General features: G+C 39.8%; 1 pseudogene; it reads right to left on the minus strand.

Moving 5' to 3' along the window:
- Window positions 1-12: 12 nt before the first annotated feature.
- On the minus strand, window positions 13-1,370 carry LOC118623789 (annotated as a pseudogene).
- Between the last annotated feature and the right edge of the window lie 18,929 nt (window positions 1,371-20,299).

A 20,299-nucleotide genomic window follows, 5' to 3' on the forward strand; every position in this document is an offset into this window, starting at 1 on the left:
GCTGTCAAAACTTTAATACATCGCCAGGGGGTTCTTGGTGTGCCCCACAGGCAGCGACACAGGTTGACTCTGCGAAGAAGTCGTCGTCGTCATGGTACCCTGAAAGAGATCAAAGGGCTCCCAGAAAGCCTGCACATTCTTCTCAGAAACAGACATCTTTCCAAGGATTTCTGGAAGTTTCACAAACAATGCAGCAAGTGTCGCGCCCCCTAAAGCTAAAAGGGTGGAGGCGACTGGGCACCTGGCGGGTAACGGTCAGGTACAAGTTTCCAGGAGAGGGCCTCATTTACTTCAGCGATCTTCTGCCTTCAAAGCTAGCAAACACTGCTCTCCCTTCCTTGCTGGGGCTCCCGGGAGCAGGTGAGGATGATCTGCTATACGCAGGTGTCTTCTTTTCCGGATGCAGGAACAGCTTGGACGGGCTGGCGAATGAGTCCTGCTGCGGGGCTGGACTGGGGCGAGGCGGCTCTCAGCCAGCCGGTCCCTGTGGGCAGAGTGGCATGTGGACTGCCTCCGAGACCGCCAGGCTTCGGGTTCAGCGTCGCACCTGTTGGGGGTGGCGGGTGCACCTGTGGTGGGCTGACTTTCCCTGGACTACGGGGTAGACAGATCCCACAAAGGTGGGCTTGGAGAGAGCTCCTCCTGGTTCTTCTTCGTGGAACTTCCCTTAATCGGAAGGAAAAACTCGGATGATATCACCTTTTTATACCAAAATTGTTCATATAGATACAGCGAAACCAATGGGAGAGTGTCCTCAAAGGCTATCCTTAACCCATCCACCGACGCCTCACGAAGGTCAGCCTTCTCTCTGCTGGGATGAGAGGCACATTCGTGTTGGCACGTGACATAGCATGATGGTGCCCAGGCCTCTCCTCGGCTGACAAGGCTGCATTGAGAGCAGAACGCTTCGGGAAGGATTCCAAAATAGTTGTGAGGTTCACCTGGCATGAAAGTTTCAGTAACCCTTTCCTCCTGGAGATACAGTAACACTGGTCCTGCGGATTCTTCCTCGGAATTCAGGAAAGTCTGTGGTGATCGTTCTCCGTCTTCCTCTGCGCGCTCAGCCCAATTCTTCCTTCACTTCGTCCTTTTCTTCACCACTGTCATCGGAGCAAGTGCTTACTGAGTTCTCAACATTTTTATCTTTCTCTTCGATGGGGAGGCTTTTTAAGACGATCGACGCAGAGCAACCAACCGGCAGCGCTTAGGTGAGCTACGGCTTTTCGTGCCAATTTACCTTGTAATCTCCGATTTTCATCCGTGTCACCGAGGACATGATCTTCAGCTGAGCGCCTGTCACCCCAGCTTCTGACACAACCATAAAATGAGTCAGATAATCTGCCTTTTATCGTCTTTCGCAACAATACCATCGACAGTCTGGGTGGGCAGGCCAGGGCATGACATGGGGCCGACGCGGCGCTCCACGCAGGGTGAGGAGAGATTTAAGGCACCATCCGGGAGTGGCCTCCTGGACACGTGGACCTGGCGATGGACTTCGAGCCACCCAGTGTACCGGAGGAAGCCGAAAACACTGTTTTTGAAGGAAGTATAAGAAAGAAAATAAATGTATCAATTTTCGACTGGTTCACTTATCAAACCAAATTCTCTTTATATTAGAAAGTCATTTTTCAATTGAACTTTTCCAGTTTTACTGAGATCTAATTGGCATATCTCACTATATAAATTGAAGGTGTACAGCATAATTGTTGGACTTTACCATACATTGTGAAATGATAACTGCAGTAAGTTTAGTAAGCATTCACTATCTCATATAGACTCAATAAAAAGAGAAAGTAAAGAAAAAAGAAATTCCTTATGATGAGAAGTCTTAGAATTTACTATCTTAACAGTATATAAGCAATGTTAACTATAGTCATTATGCAATACATTGCATGCCTAGTACTTATTTATCTTGTAAATGGAAGTGTGTACTTTCAACCGCTTTCTTCAATTCCCCCTCCTCCCACTCCCCACCTCTGGTAACCACATTCAAGGTTTTTTATTATGTGAACTCTTCTGACTTTCAGCTTTAGAACATATGCCTTTACTAAAAGGGTAGCAGATATAGTCCATTTGTTAAAAACATTCGTTTTAAAGCTACGTAGACTGGGATACATGTCATATAACTCTGCCACTTCCTAGTAGAGGTTTGGATAAATTCCTTCACCTGTCTGAGTTTTCTGATCTGCAAAAAAAAAAAAAAAAAAAAAAGGAATAAAAATGCATTCTCATTTTCCATTGCAAGTAAGTTTAAGAGGATTTTTTTCTTTTAAAAAAATATTGTCTTGTACAGATGTGTGGTATTCTTATTACTAGAAATTTACTCTTCACGTTTTAATGATAGAATTGGCTTACTGGTATAATTATCACACAGGTCTGTGCTGGCAAAAGCCGGTTCCCCAGGGCCTGCATGAAAAGAACAGCAGATCTTAAGTTCTAGATCTCTGATTACACAGTTACTTCACTCTGAGCTAATCTGTCACTGCTCATATGGTAATTTGTGAGGGAATAACATACTACACAGCTTGTTATAATAAATCAGTTTACTTGAATTACTCAAAACCCCACACTTCATTAAGAAAAAATAGCAAGATACAGAATCTATTTTGTGTGGACAATGGAGAACTCACAAATCATTAAAACTGGCCAAAAGAACGGGATCAAAATTTAGATGAGAATTTTTGGACAATCACGATATAGCCAAAGGGTACCATGCAGAACAGAACTGTTCGTAGCAGACGGTAGAAAACCTCAAAAGAGTTAGTGGGGTATAAAAAGTTAGATTGGATTCCAAAATTTGCTATTATTATTATTACTCCAATGAGAATCTGTTTTCTGAAGTTTGTTCCTCTCTTAAGTTTGCTCATGGTAAAAGAACTTGTGTCTAAAAATTGGAAAAGATGTGACTTTTCTCACAGGCTCTTTTAAATAACAGATGTAGATGTCATTAGTAGTGAACTAATTTAAGAGGATTGAGCATGGAAGAAAGAACTATCTTGAGTGTTAGGAAAAGCCCAGAAGCAGAGATTTTCTATCAGTTCTAGGAGTCTATGGTGGCAATATTCTTTTGATTTTCCATAAAAGTTCAGAATGGCACTCCTAAGCTTTTGTAGGATTTACATAATTATGTGTCTAATTAGTCATCCAGCTTCAATAGGCTTTTAATTAATTAAACAGTATTTGGATAGCTGACTGGTTGGGTGTTGGCTAGATATCTGTGTCCTAAATAAAAGGCCACATTTCTTCACTTTGTAGCCATGACTTTTATTAACTCTGAAGAGATATAGTGACGGATCCCTGCAAGGGCGGCTACTGCAAATCGCTCAACTTCAAAGAAAGTGTTGTGAAACACAGATACTTTCATAAAATTAAATGTGTGCATATAAATATATAAACCCCCTCAACTAGACACTCACCTACCAAAATAAATAATAGAATTATAATATATTGTTATATCTGATATCTCATTTGATCCAATATGGTCAGCAGAAAATGAAATATTATATCAGCCCTGGCCAGAGTGGCTCAGTTGGTTGAGCCTCATCCCATGCACTGAGAGGCTGCTGGTTCAATCCCCGGTCAGGAGCATGTAGGAGGCAGCTGATTATGTCTCTCTCCCTTCTTCTCTCTCTAAAATCAATAGAAACATTTTTTAAGAGAAAATATTATTTCAATTTTATGAATTAGAAAGTCAAGGTTAAGAGGCATGTGCTGATTTAACTATTACTCAAAACAATGAAGTCAAACTGGAACCAAAGATAATTTTAGAGTAGGTAAAAAAAAAACATAGCTATCCCCTATTTAAAATCTCTCATTGCATAAATATATGATATATATATATATATATATATATATATATATATAGTGTTCAGGACTTGGTTCATACTGGTAATAGGAAACTCAGTCAATATTCCCTTCCCTTAGAAAAAGATCAAATGCTGCCTGACCAGTGTGGCTCAGTGGTTGAGTGTCGACCCATGCCCCAAGAATTCAATTCCGGGTCAGGGTGCATGCCCAGGTTGTGGGCCTGATTCCCAGTGGGAGGCATGCAGGAGATGGCCACTCAATGTTCTCTCCCATGGATATTTCTATCTCTCTCTCCCTCTCCTTTCCTCTCTCCCTAAAAATCAATAAATAAAACAAAAAAAAAGACGAAAGAAAAAGGTCAAATGCTCTAAGGGAGTTAGAAAACTATTGCCATGTAATAATATATTTCTACTGATCTAGACTATGAGTTCTGGAATCTAACATATTTGAATTTGAATTTGGCCTCTGTTATTTACTAGTTGTGTGATATTGAGACACTGAGTTATTTAAACTCTCTGACCCTTAATTTTTACCTAACCTCCAATGGATAGAATGCACACCTAATATGATGGTTTTTGAAAATTACAATAAGTAACATATACAACATTCCAAGTACACAATATATAATCAATAATATAATCAATAATCTTAGTTCCATGTCCCAGCATTTCCTGATATTTGGGGTATGCACCATTTGGGCACAAATAATTTTTCTGGAATACATTGTTTCCTACCTCTTCAACTACTCACACATGAAATTATAAGAATTATTACGAATAAGGAATTATAAGTTGATGGTCAGTCTTTGGGTCTGACTAGGTTATAAACATTATCAGTAAATATTAAAAAGGAGTCAACATCTGTTCAGCAGAAAATAAATAAAATATTCTTTAGTTCAGATCATTTAAAAATGTTAAAAAACAAACATTTATTTGTTTAAGACTCTGCGGTTTGCCTCAAATAGTATTACTACCCCAAATAAAAACCTTAAATCTGTTTGTTTTCTTTTGAAATGCCTTATCTGAGTGATTTAAATTAATTTGTAATAATTTGAAGAGAATGTTATATTTAAATGTTGCTGATTTTTAAAAAAGGTTAAGATAGTTAAATCATTAATGTTAAAAAAGATACAAACATAATCTTAACTAATTTGCTAATCATATTATTTTCCATTTCGTTTGGTTCATGTTTAACAAACACATTGACTTGATGCTAATTAGTTTCTTGATGCAATAAGTGTTTTTTGGAACCCCAGACTATGCAGGCACTGAATTAAAAGCCTACTCATCAAAGATTAAATGACACAGTTCTGGCTTTCAAAGAGCTTGAGTTGAATGGGAAAAACAATTATAAAGTAATAGTTTGTGAATTGAGTTATGCATAAAGTAGAGTTGTGCTATGGGAAAAATCAATTAAATCTAGGAGAGTTGAAGGAAATGGAAATAACTAAGAAGTAGCTATTATTATTGCCATTTTATAGATGTTAACAACAACAGTTTAGAATTATGATGCAGTCATTAACATGGCTTTTAATTGATATTGAATTAAGTAGATTTAAAATTGCTTCCTTTTTTAAACTGATTAAAGATTTAGTAAAGGTAATTTTAGTTCACCACACTACCAGCCATTTTTCCGTATAATACAAAGAGCATATTTACCTCATATGCATCAAAGCACTAATACCAGTTATGAGCTAAACTGTGTCCCTGGCCATTTGGGCTCAGCGGTTGAGCATCGACCTGCAGACCAGAGAGTCCCGAGTTTGGTTCCCATTAGGGGCACATACCACAAAAACAAAAAACAAAAAACAAAACTGTGTCCCACCAGTATTAACATATTGAAGCTCTAACCCCCATTGTTGCTGTATTTGGACAGACTGCATTTAGGGAGTGGTTTAGATGAGGTTAAATGAGGTCACAAGGGCAGGTTCCTGATCCCATAGTGCTGGTACCCTTACAAGAAGAGGAAGAGACATGTATCTCTCCCTCACTGAGGACACACAGAGGAAAGGTTGTGTGGACACGGAGAAGGCAGCGGTTTACAAACCAGAATGAGAGTTCTCACTAGAAACCAAATTTACCAGCATCTTGATGAATAACTTCAAGCCTCAAAAACTTTGAGACAATGAATTTCTGTTGCTTAAGACACCCTGCCTGTGGTTTTGTTTTGTTTTATGATAGCCTGTGCAGACTAACACACCTATGAACTTAGACTAATTTTCCTTGAAGAAGAACATCACAGCACCTTTTGCTCATCAACCTTTTGAAAAAACACTGCCTCCTTTAATGTCTTTGTGTCCTGGGAGAACAGGTGAGAGTTTGCACCTGGATCTGGGAGCCCGTTGGGAAGTTCATGGGTCGCAGTCCACACCTTCCCTTTGAGATTCAGTGTTACTGAATTTCTTAATGATCAAATGTGCCATTCTGTATTGAAAGGACCCCAGGCTTGCCAAGGGTGACGTGAATCCACGTGTAAGGGAGCTCAGAGGTCGCATCCTTCTCACTAGGGTTCCACAGGAAAACCTGTAGCCTTAGGAGGGAGGACTCATTCCCGGAAACTGTCAGGCACAGCCACCATACATTTCCAAATTCTGGTGAAGTTTGTTAGCATCGGTCAGAAAGAAATGCGTGACCCTCAATGTACCCTTTTCTGTGCTTGCAGGGGTCTGAGCTTGTTAACTAAGTGGGCACACAGCTGGTGTGACTCAGTAATTAAACATCAACCTAGCCCTGGCCAGTGTGGCTCAGTGGTTGAGCGTCGGCCTGTGGACCAGAGAGTCCCCGGTCCGGTTCCCACTAGGGGCACATACCACGAAAAACAAAACAAAACAAAAAAAAACAACAACAAAAAAAACTTCAACCCATACACCAGGATGTTGCCAGTTCAATTTCCGGTCAGGACACGTAGCCAGGTTGTGGGCCCCATCCCCAGTGGGGTGCATGCAGGAGGCGGCCATTCTATGTTCTCTTTCATCAGTGTTTCTCTCTCTCTCTCCCTCTCCCTTCCTCTCTCTAAAAATCAATAAAGTAAATATATATATATATATATACAAAGTAAGTGGGCACAGATCTGACTTTGTGGATCCAGTTTTTGAGACTGAAACCTGTGAGAGCACTAGAAACAAGGGCAGCCCCAAAGCTCGAACTGCAGCCCTGGCCAGGGTGACTCAGTTGGTTGGGCTTCGTCCTGTGCACCAGGATGTTGCCGGTTCAATTTCCAGTCAAGGGCACATGCTCTGGTTGTGGGCTCCCCCTCTCCCTTCCTCTCTCTCTAAAATTCAACAAATTTTTCTTTAAAAAAAAAGTAAATAAATAAAAAGCTATAATGCAAATCAGCTGTTCACATTTAAATTTTTTTCTTCCCACATTCTCTGTAAGCAGGACTGATTTGTTTTAAAGATAAGAAGGAGGGACATGAGAGAGGGAGGAGTATTATTAGATTTCCTGATGAATGCAGTACTACCCCCTTATTCACTGTTTTGCTCTCTGAAGTTTCATTTCTATGGTCAAGAATGGTTTGAAAACATTAAATAAACAATTCTAGAAATAAACAGTTTATAAGTTTCAAATTGGCACCTTTCTAAGTAGTGTGATGAGATGTTGTGCCGTTCTGATCCATCCTGCCTGGGGCATGAATCACCCCTTTGTCCAGAGTATCCTCACTGGGTATACTACCGGCCCCTAGTCACTTAGCAGCCGTCTCTGTTATCAGATGGACTGTCATGGATTCACAATGCTTGCGTTCAAATAACCCCCATTTGACTTAATAATGGTCCCAAAGCACAAGAGCAGTGATGCAGATACGTCCAGGAGAAGCAGTGTGTATGTATAGAAAAGCATAGTGTGTATAGAGTTTGGTACTATCCTCATTTCAGTCATCCACTGGGGGATCTAGGCATGTACTCAAGTAATTGATGGCAGAAACATAAATAATGTTACCATATTGTCACCCAATACAGTGGCTTGGATCTTATAGTTTTTCATAGGCAGTGTAGCCCTAAAAATTACAATGTAAAAAATGGTCATGCTTGTGAACAGGCAATCCACAGATGAATTAAAGAAGGTCGGTGCTGAGGTGTTAAAACTGTGTCCACAGATTCTTCGATGCTCCTATGCTCCTCCCATCTGTAGGTGAAGCTTAATTCCCCTCTCCTAGAGTGTAGACGGTCTTAGTGACACATTTCTAATGATAGCAGTAGACAGACTTACTGACTTGTTTATAACGAATAATGGCAGAAGTGATGATATGTCTTTTTAATATTAGATTATAAAAAGACTGTAGTTTCACCCTGGCTGGTGTTGTTCAGTGGTTAGAGTGTCAACCCGAAGGGTCTTGGGTTAGATTCCCAGTCAAGGGCACATGCCAGGGTTGCAGGTGCCCTCCTCAGCCCAGCACATGCAGGAGGCAACCAATTGATATGTCTCTCTCACATCAATGTGTCTCCCTCTCCCTCCCTCCCACTCTGTCTGATGATAAATGGTAAAATATCCTCGGGTGAGGAATAAAAAATAAAAATAAAATGTGAAATCCTGCCATATTAAACACAGAGCAACAATTACATTTTTAAAAATGCTAAAGCCAAATATAATATTTCTGAATGCAGACACTACCTACAGTGCTCCAGGTTGATAGCTCCCTATAAATTTACAATGGTGGATTGAAAAGAGTTATTCAAAACCACCCAACAAACTTCACTAAAATATAATTGGATTTATGATCATGTCTAAAGAAATAATATCTTAATTAAAGGCACATTAGCCAGCCATTGAACCAAAGAAAAATAGAGACAGAAGTGACATGTGGAGGCAATCTCAATACATGTGCTATCATCCTAAGAATCAATGCATCAGATCTTGCTGTCTTGGACTCTGCATAGCCATACTGCTGAGTGGTTGATAACCACTCAGTGGATTCTTTCTTCTTTCTTTCTTTCTTTCTTTCTTTCTTTCTTTCTTTCTTTCTTTCTTTCTTTCTTTCTTTCTTTCTTTCTTTCTTTCTTTCTTGATTTTAAAGAGAGAGGCCGGGAAAGAGAGAGAGGGGTAGAAACATCGATGAAAGAGAACCTTGATTGGCCACCTCCTGCATGGTCCCCCCCCACTGGGAATCGGACCCACAACCTGGGCATGTGCCTGACCAGGAATCAAATCAGCAACCTCTTGGAGCATGGGTGGACACTCAACCACTGAGCCATGCTGGCAAGGCAGAGAATTGAATTCTTGAGCCATACTTCATGTGTTTGAATTCCAGCTCTACACTTACTAGTTACTCAATCTCTCTGTGCATCAATGTTTCTATTTGTGAAATGGGTATCAAAATTGCATGTAACACATTGAAATTCTGTGGGAACGTAATGGTTCAATAAATATTAACTATTACTGCTGTGGAGATGAAGCAAGTCAGACCCTGGTGCCAGAAACCATCCTTATCACATAAGAGAATTTGTGCTGATGTCATCCTTACAGAACAATTCTCCATTGTAATAGACATGTGTACGGTGAAAGAATATCTTGGCCTAAGGGGGTGAGAGCAGGCACCTTGGTAGTTAGAGATCTTAGTATAAATTAAGAAACTGCTGATCTCATTAAAGTACTTGACTCTTGGTGCATTCAGTTATCATGAATTAGTTGCCAAAGATTTCATTATATCTGGAATTAAGAGATGACCCATTTTCCGGATCCTAAACCATGGTGAATTCACCAAGACAAATGCCAATTAAAGAGAAGTCTTGGCATTCAGGCCATTGAAATGTTTGTGTGTTTTTTTTCCACAATGAGATTTTTCTTTCAGACTTTCTCTCTCCAGACCATAATAAAAGAATATGTCTCTCTTATTCATTGTCCAATCCTCCATCTTTAGCTCTGAACTTTCAAAAGAGTAAGTGTTCCATAAATGTAAATAAAATTATTGAATTAAAAATGAGTGATTAGCCCTGGCCGGTTTGGCTCAGCGGTTAGAGCATCCGCCTGCGGTCCGGAGAGACCCGGGTTCGGTTCCCGCTAAGGGCATATACCTCGGTTGGTCGTGCGGGTGGCAGCCACTCGATGTGTCCCTTTCACATCGATGTTTCCCTCTCTCTCTCTTCCTCTCTCTCCCTCCCGCTCTATCTGTACAAAAAATGGAAAAATGTCCTCGCGTGAGGATAAAAAAAAAAAAAAAAAGAGTGATTAATCCAAAGCAAATTCCTTTATATCAAGTTGTCGGTTGTCATTTACCTTGTTTCAATCAATGTGTTACTTTGAGTTATTTCTGGTTCACTGATGGTACCATTTAATTGAATTCAAAATATGAGGTGTTTTGTGTTTCTTTTATAATCAGAACATGAACTGGAGAGTGGGAAATGAGAATTGGAAGAAAGGAAAAACAACTAGCTGTTTGACATAACATCTTTTATTCAGCTAAGGGTAAGGCGTTGCAATAATGATGCATATACAATGCCGGTTCTGGCCACAGCAGAATCATGGCTAGCAGGTTTATCTTCCTGCCATAAAAATCAGCAAAATAGGATAACATCTATGAAAGAACTCTTTTTAGTCTCTGGAGTAAACCCAGCATTTAACTATAATTCCCCCAAGAAGGATAACTTGAGGCTCATATTTACCCTGGTTTTCTGGCTGGGTGCTTCTCAAACTGCAGCTCAAGGACGAAGAGCCCAGACAGAACACGGCAACCTTGCTGGGCAATGAATCAGTGGTTCTGCCTTGGAACCGCCCAGTCTGCTGTATTCCGTGGCACCGGCAGCAGAGATGAGGGAGCCGCACAGAGAAGAGCCTCGGAAATCGGCATAGTTGTTCTCTCAGATATTTGTCTAAATGCGAATCATTGCAGTGCAAGGCTTGACTCTACAGGCCTAGCACCGACAAATTATTGGAAAAATGGAAGCAGAACAGAGGTTCTAGAAATAGCCAGGTGTCAGAAGAAACTGGATTTCCAAACTGCTAGAGTGAGAAAGCTCAGAAAAGCCACACCTTAAAAAGAAGAATCATGCCTGAGAGCAGTGGTCCCTCGGCTATGCCCAAAAACAGCAGGGGCAGCAGCAGGTGTGGACTTGTTGGAAAGGCTGATGTTCTGATCTCAACCTGATCCACTGAATCAGAAACTCTCGGGACCGGATGCAGCACTTTGTGGATCGAATTAAAGTTTACAAGAAAGTTTAAAAATGCATTTTAAATATTTATTCTTCATTGATTTCAGAGAGAGAGGAAGGGAGAAAGAGAGAGAGAGAGACAAACATCAATGAGAGAGAACATCCATCGGCCGCCTCCTGCACAACCTGGGCATGTGCCCTGACCAGGAATCGAACCAGCGACCTCTTGGTGCATGGGTCACCGCTCAACCAGTGAACCACACCAACCGGGTGAAATTTTAAAATATTTTAAATAAATTGTAATGAAAATACAGCTATCAAAATTAGTGGAAAACAGCTAAAACCATGAATTGATGGAAATACATAGATTTAAGTATTTATATTACAAAAGAGAAAACGTTTGAAATCATCATTCTAAGCCTAACCTAAAGAAAATAAAGAGAAAGAATAATTTAAAACAAAAGTAAGTAAAAGGAAGTCACAATAATGATAAGACAAAAAAATCAATAAAATAAAAACAAATGATGGAAAAAAATCAACTAAGTCAAAAGTTGTGTTTTATTTGAAAAGATAAATGCAACTGATAAATCTCTAACAAAATTGATCAAGATAAAAGGAAAACACAGACAACCTTAGCAATGAAAAGAATGTTCTTATAGATCCTCTAAGTAATAAAAATAATAAAGACATATGAGCAAATATATATAAGTGAGTTTAATAACTTGGATATACTAGTCACTGAAACAATGATTTAGCCAGTCGGGATATATGTGGTTAAACATAGTGGGATACCTGCAGAAGCAGCATCTCAGTTGGTATTATGATTATATTGTCAGAATTTATAGACAGCTTTCTAGCATGATCACAGTGAAAGAGGATTATTGGAATGCCCTCACTGTAACATCTACATTAATTTAAATTGTAAATTATCTACGTCTTAAATAACGTGTGGTAATCGCTCAACATCTTATAGATACAAATGCAAAGACTTATAAATGAACACAGATGACTCTGCTGTCATACTTTGTGATTGTTTTTAGAATAAAGCTAGAATAGATCAAAGAAATAGAAAATATGAGCAGGACTAGATTTGTTTTTAAAATGTTCAAGAACTTAAACTTTTCCACTGGGTTGATATATTTTCACTCGTAGATTCTAATCAAAGTTAAAACAATAATACCAATCCTATACAAACTTTTTAGAAGATAAAAGAGGAAATATTACTTTCCAATTTATCATAATAATCCTGAGGTCAGAATAATCCCAATACCAAAATTAGTCAAATGTATTCCAAGAAAATTAGAGACCATTGTCTCCCATGAAAAGACTTGAAAATAATACTTAACAAGGTACAAGCAAAGAGCATAAACCAAAATTTTATAAAAAGGACAACATATAGTAAGATTTAGCTCAGTAACAAAATGTTGATCTATCGTTTTAAAAATCAATGAAAATAATCCAAAGTGTCAATAGAAATAAAACAAAATTCATACAATATTTTAATAAATGTAGAAAAACTATCTGAAAAAAATAAATGCCCATTAAAGATACAAACTCCCAGAAAATGAAGAAAAGAAGGGAAAACTGAGTTAGCATAAAATTTAATTGTGAAATATTGAACTCTTCTCACAAAATCAGCAATAAGATAGCGATTTGTGCTCTCACCGCTTGTATTCAACATTGTGCTGGAGATCTCAGCAAAAATTCCACTAAAAAAATCAACAAGGGCCCTGGCCAGTTTGGCTCAGTGGTTGGAGCGTTGGCCTGTGGTCTACAGAGACCTGGGTTCGGTTCCCACTAAGGGCATGTACCTCGGTTGCAGTTTGTCCCCGGCCCTGGTTGGTCGTGCGGGTGGCAGCCACTCGATGTGTCCCTTCCACATCGATGTCTCTCTCTCTCTCTCTCTCTCTCTCTCTCTCTCTCTCTCTCTCTCTCCCCCCCCCTCCTGCTCTATCTGAACAAAGAATGAAAAAGTGTCCTCAGGTGAGGATAAAAAAAAAAAAAATTTGGAAAAAAAAAAAATCAACAAGGAAACAAATTACTTCGAGTTGAGAAGGACCAGATCAAAGTGTTTTTGTCGGCAGATACTATGATTATTCAGGTAGAATAACCTAAGGAATATACCAAAAGCTAGCGGATCTTATAAGTCAAATTTCAGGATGCAGTGATGATACACGAACATCTCTCTGGTGTCTATATGCTAACGGTAAGCAATTAGAGAATAAAGTTTAATAAGACAGATCCCTAGCTGAAAAGTTTATGCAACATTGGACTTCTTCAATACTGTTGAGAGAAGTTAATTTTTTTTTATCCTCACCCGAGGACATTTTTCCATTTTTTATTCAGATAGAGCAAGAAGAGAGAGAAACATCGATGTGAAAGGGACACATCAAGTGGCCACCACCCACACAACCCAACCAGGACCAGGGACAAACTGCAGCCAAGGTACATGCCCTTAGCCGAAACCGAACCCGGTACTCTGTGGACCGCAGGCTGATGCTCTAACCGCTGTGCCAATCTGGCCAGGGCTGAGAAGTTAATTTTTTAAAGAACTAAATAAGTGGAAGAATATATAACATTGAAGATGCCATATTTTGAAGATGTGAGTTATCTCCAATTTGGTCTCCAGGTTCGAAACAATCTCATACAAATGATACTGGAGCAACTGAATTTTAAAAGACAAATTTGAATCTGGACCTCTAGGGCATTCATAAAAAAAACTTGAAATGTTTTACATATCTAAGTTTAAAAGCTAAAATTATAAAGCTACTAAAAGTAAATGTGAAGGAATATTTTCATGACATTGGAGCAGACAAGGATTTCTTAAGATATTAAGAGGACTACCCTGGCCTGGCTGGTGTGACTCAGTTTGTTGAGCTTTGGTCCCATGTCAGTTGATTCAAGAGGCTGTCAGATGATTCCTGGTCAGGGCACATGCCTGGGTTTGGGCTTAATTCCCAGTGTGTGTGTGTGTGGGGGGGGGGGGGGGGGGGGCGGGGCATGCAGGAGGGAGCTGATAGATGTATTTCTCTCATCATTTTTTTTTTCCTGCTTAAAACATTTTTCTTAAATTTTTTTTTATTGTTGGAAGTAATACAGATGTCCCTATTGACACCCTCCTCCTCCCTTCCATGCCCTCCCCACACACTGTTGTCTGTGTCCGTTTATTATGCGTATATGCATATAAATTCTTTGTTTTATCTCTTCCTGCTCCTCTCCATCCCCTTCAATGTTTTTTTCTCTCTTTCTCTCTAAAAACAAAAACATATATAAAAACAAACAAACAGCCCTGGCCGGTTTGGCTCAGCAGTTAGAGCGTCAGCCTGCAGTACAGAGAGACCTGGGTTCGGTTCCCGCTAAGGGCATGTGCCTCGGTTGCAGTTTGTCCCCGGCCCTGGTTGGTCGTGCGGGTGGCAGCCACTCGATGTGTCCCTTTCACATCGATGTTTCTCTCTCTCTATCTCTTCCTCTCTCTCCCTCCCAATCTATCTGTACAAAAAATGGAAAAATAGCCTCGGGTGAGGATAAAAAAAACAAAAATCAAACAAACAAACAAAAAAGAACACTAACCAGAATGAATAAAGTGGTAAATTAGATTTCATCAAACTTAAAAATGTTTGCTCATTGAAAGACAGTTTTATAAAAATACCCAAGTTGCGAATTCCGGTCAAGACGGCGGCGTAGGTAAACGTGGTATCGCCTCCTCCCACAACCACATCAAAGTTACAACTAAACTACAGAACAACCATCATTCAAAACTGCCTGACATCAAGCTGAATGGAAGTCCTACAACTACGGAATTAAAGCAGCAGCCACATCGAGACTGGTAGGAGGGCGGAGGCACTTGGGCTGGTCCCACACCCACATGTGGCGGATAAAAATCAGGACACCTCGGCTGGGAAGGTCCTTCCTGAGGACTGAGGGGTCCCCGTCCCACACCAGGCACCCCACTCAGGGTTCCAGTGCCAGGAAGAGAAGTCCCCATAACTTCTGGCTGGAAAACCAGCGGGAACTGAGGCTCAGGGAAGCTAACGGGGCTGGAGCCCCAGGTAGCTCCTTAAAGGGCCCACACATGGACTTATCGGACTCTCTCCCTCTAAGCTTGGAGGGGAGGCAGCTCAAGGGGTACCAGAGACATACAGGGAGAAACTGAGCCGTTTGGCACTGGAACGAGGGCTGGAGAGGGGGCTTTCTCCAGGACAAACTTCCTGTCGGAGGCCTTTGTTCCTTTGGTGAGCCCTTCCCTGGGGCGGCAGTCACCATATCTGGGACTCCAGCAACCTGGCTCACACTGGTAGCCCCGCCCTGGTGATTCCCTGAGGCCCCGCCCCACCCAACTTTCAGGCCCACCCAAGCTGTTGCCAGTTGCTTAAGCATAGGATTGGCCTGTCTAGGATCCTGCTTCAGGTTTTCCTAAATTCTTTCAAACAAGCAGCATCTGGTCTCAGCTAGCCACATACCTCTTGTTAAGTAATACACAGAAACAAACACATGGAGGCAGCCAAAATGAGGAGACAAATAAACAGGTCCCAAATGAAAGAACAGAACAAAACCCCAAGAAAAGAACTAAGCAAAATGGAGATAAGCAACCTAACAGATGCTGAGTTCAAAATACTGCTTATAAGGATGCTTAATGAGCTTAGTGAGAACCCCAGTGAACTTAATGAGGGCCTCAAGAGCATAAAAAAGGACCAGTCAGAAATGATGGACGCACAATCAGAAATGAAGGAGGAATTAACTGAAATAAAGAATAATTTACACATATTCAATAGTAAAAGTACGTAAATCCAAGAAGCAAACCATTAATTTGGAATATAAGGAAGCAAAAAATGCCCAATCAGAACAGCAAAAAGGAGAAGAGAGAGAACAAGAAATTAAAAACCTGTTTGAAACAATAATGGCAGAAAACTTCCCTAGCTTGGTGAAGGAAACAGACATACAAGTCCAGGAAGCACAGAGAGTCCCAAACAAGATGAACCCCAAGAGGCCCACACCAAGACACATCATCATCAAAATGCAAAAAGTTCAAGACAAAGAGAGAATCTTAAAAGCAGCAAGAGAAAAGCAGCTAGTTACCTACAAGGGAGTTCCCATTAGGCTGTCAGCTGATTTCTCAAAAGAAACTTTGCAGGCCAGAAGGGAGTGGTAAGAAATATTCAGAGTGATGAAAAGCAAGAACCTACAACCAAGATTACTCTATCCTGCAAAGCTGTCATTTAGAATCCATGGCCATATAAAAACTTTTCCAGACAAGAAAAAGTTAAAGGAGTTCATCACCACCAAACCGTTATTATATGAAAGGATGAAGGGTCTTTTTGAAGAAAAATATAAACTATATGAACAAACAAAATGGCAATGAATACATATCTATCGACAATGGAATCTACAAACAAAATGAACAGGCAGAACAGAAACATTCTCATAGATACAGAGAACATTTTGTTGGTTGCCAGATGGGAGGGGGGTTGGTGGAATGGGTGAAAAAGGTGAAGGGATTAAGAAGTACAAATTTAATGCTAGACTGACAAACCTCAAAGGGAAAGGAGTGTGGAGGTGGGAAGAAATAAACCAAAAAACTTATATGCATAACCAATGGACACAGACAAAATAGTGTGGGAAAAGGTGGGGGGGGGGGCGGGAGTGGGGAGGAGGGGGGCAATGGGGGAAAAATGAGGAACATCTGTAATACATTCAACAATAAAGATCTAAAAAAATAAAAATACACAAGTTGCAAACTGGCAGATAGCATTTTCAAAATATATGTATTTGCCAAAGACACTTCATAATGCAACAAGAAAAATACAAATAATTTAATTAAACAATGAATAAAAACCTGAACAAACACGGTCTTCCCAAAAACATAAGAATGCCCACTATGTGCATAAAAGAATTCAACATCTTTAGTCATCAAGGAGAAGCAAATTAAAATCTTCCCTGGCCGGTTTGGCTCAGTGGTGAGAGTGTCGGCCTGTGGACCAGAGAGATTTAGGTTCAGTTCCTGCTAAGGGCACATACCTCTGTTGCAGTTTGTCCCTGGCCCCTGTTGGGGTCGTGTGGGTGGCAACCAGTCGATGTTTATGTCTCACATCGATGTTTTTCTTTCTCTCTCCCTCCTGCTCTATCTAAAGATGAATGCAAAAATGTCCTCAGGTGAGGAAAAAAAAGGTAGAAAATAATAGGAATAAAATTTAAACCAGGGACCAGCAAAACGGGAAATCTTGTGGGTGAATTCTGTACATAGATATTTGTATTTGTCTGCTGAGTGTTTTTTTATTTAAAAAACTGAAGCAAATATTTGCATCTAAATACTATGACATTTTCATAAAGATCTGAATTTTTGGAAAATGCTTTCCCCTTCTTTTTATTTATTGGGCTAACACTGGTTAACAAAATGATACAAGCTTCAGGTGCACAATTCCACAGCACATTCTCTGTACAATGTATTGTGTATTCACCACCCTAAGGCGAGTCTCTGTTCATCACCATTTATCTCCCCATGTCTTCTTCCACATCCCTCCAACCCACCTGGAACCAACACACTGTTGTTCATGAGTTTTTTCTTCTTTTTTCTTTTTTGTTCAGTGCCTCTACCCACCCTCAGCTGTCAGTCTGCTCTCTGAGTGTCATCATTTTGATTGTTAGTTCATTTTGTTCATTAGATTCCACATATGAGTGAACTGATATGATACTTGGTTTTCTCTGATGGGCTTATTTCACTTAGCATAGTGCTCTCCAGGTCCTTCAACGCTCTCGCAAAGGGTAAGATTTCCTTCTTTTTTAACAGTCACATAGTATTCCATTATGTGAACGTACCACAGCTTTTTTATCTACTGAGGGGCACTTCAGCTGTTTCCAGATCTTGGCTATTGTAAATAATGCTGAAATAAACATATGGAGTGCATATAGTCTTTTGAATTAGCATTTTGGGTTTCTTCAAATAAATTCCCACAAGTGCTGAAAATTGAAATATCTGCCATCTTGAGTCTATGTTTCCACATGGAGAAAAATTATATGAAGTTCATTAGCAAAGCAGATGGCCCCCTTACCTGGACTTAAATAGGATATGTCACCTACCTGGTCCTGCAGGTATTTAAATAATAACCCATGGTTTATGATCATGTCTATCTGACTTCAGGGCCAGGGAAGAAAGGGGGACAGAAAATCATATGAGTAAAGAATCTATGCTTTAGGAGCTTAGAGATTTTGTTTTCTAATTAAAAGACAGCAGCGGAAACGGATCGTGCTAAAAGCAATATATTATATAACAGAAAAAGATAAAAAAGGGAGGTCTGTCCAAAAGGAAAAGTCTATTTTATAGTGACTAATAATCTATGAATGTTTTACAATTTGTGGGGATGCTGTACTAAAAAAATAAAGAAAGAAAAATAAATAGATTTCTCAAAATAGCTTGACTTAGACAATAACCTTTCTCTGGGATAAGTAACAAAGTCATGAGGTTGGACTTGGAGCAGTTAATAAGATCAATGTGATTAAGAATAGAACCTAGAGGAAATTTGTAACCCAGTTAGAGTAACTACATCTGTGTGTCTTTCTCCGTAAAATTAAAGTATAAGACTAGTTGTTCCATACAGCCCTTTTCATCTCCAATATGCTTTGGCTTAATGAATTAGGAGCACATTAAAACAGGGCCTACTACCACACACACACACACACACACACACACACACACACACACACACACACACAAGCACGCACGCTTTTCATTCTATACATTCTAGTGCTTCCACCTAGAGGACAACATGGGAAATGCTCTCCATCCCAGGTCACTCACTGTGACTCCACTTGGGCTGACACCTTCCTTTCTTTCTGATTTTTCTTTCACATTTTTTTTTTCATCTTGGACCCCAGTTAAAACAATTCTTTGCATGCAGAGCCCATTTAAGTACCACATAGTCTTTATAATAAGAAGGAGGTTTCGGAGATAAACAGTTTATTTATTTGTTTAATATGTGTAATACACCCAAGCCTGGAAAGGGAAAAAAAAAAATTAAGTGACGAAATAGAATCAATTTGAAATTAGAATCCAACCTGACTTTCTACTAAGTGAAGTGTACTTTTAGGTTAGAAGTATTTGCCTGATCTTCATTTACCATAATATTTTTCACAACATGTTAATTAATACAAGATTTCCTTGGACTTGTTATTGGATCCGGTATTGATATTACTAAGATTAGCGGTTGCTTTAGAAATGAAAGCATTGTTTAGTGCTATCCAAGCTCTACCTAGTAAGTCTCCTTTCCTTATTTAAACTCTCTACAGCTCTTTATTTTATTTTATTTTTTTATTAATTAATTTTTGTTACAGATGTTTCTCCTTTTTTTCCCCACTTATTCCCCCCTCCCTCTCCCTCCCTGCCCTGTCCTCAGCTTTGTTTTCCATGTCCATTGTTCATGCACACATGCATATAAATTCTGTGGTTTATCTCTCCCCCACCACTCCCTCTTCTCGGGATTGTCAGTCTGTACCCTACTTCCACGTCTCTGGGACTACCCCATTCCTCAGACTGTTATGATCATTATATTCCACAAATAAGTGAGATCATATGATACTTGTCTTTCTCTGTTTGGTTTGTTTCACTTAGGATGATACTTTCTAGGTCCCTTCATGTAGTCTCAAAGGATAAGAGATCTTTCTTTCTTACAGCTGCATAGTATTCCATTGTGTATATGTACCACTGCTTTTTTATCCATTTGTCTACTGATGGACACTTGGACTGTTTCCAGATCTTAGCTATTGTAAATAGTGCTGCTACAAACATGGGGGTACATATATTCTTTCTGATTGGTGTTTCAGGCTTCTTAGGGTATATTCCTAGAAGTGGGATCACTGGGTCAAATGGAAGTTCAATTTTTAATTTTTTGAGGTAACACCATATTGTTTTCCATAGTGGCTGCACCAGTCTGCATTCCCACCAGCAGTGTATTAGAGTCCCCTTTTCTCCACACCCTCGCCAACACTTGTTTGATGACTTGTTGATGGCGGCCATTCTGACAGGTGTGAGGTGATACCTCATTGTTGTTTTAATTTGCATCTCTCTGATGATTAGTGGTGTTGAGCATTTCTCAGCTCTTTATTTTTTAAACCTACACAATGGGAATAGTATCATTTGGTGAGCCCTGCTTCACAGTATGCTATGTTACATGAAATAAAATTAACCTGACACAGTGCCTGCAATAGAGTAGGTTTTCAATAAATGCATTTAAAGTTTAATCTTTAGATTACTTTGAGGCCTGTGGTATGAGTTACAGTGGCTGTTTTCAGCCCCAGAATGCTCTGCTGTTTACTCTAGTCCTCTGCATCTGCCAACTTGCTCCTGCCTAATCCTTCTGCACCGATTGGCTCACCGAATTAGAAACACCAACATGTGCCTTAGGACCATCATACTTC

The sequence above is a fragment of the Molossus molossus genome, unplaced genomic scaffold (assembly GCF_014108415.1).
Source record: "Molossus molossus isolate mMolMol1 unplaced genomic scaffold, mMolMol1.p scaffold_m16_p_10, whole genome shotgun sequence".
Lineage (NCBI taxonomy): Eukaryota > Metazoa > Chordata > Mammalia > Chiroptera > Molossidae > Molossus > Molossus molossus.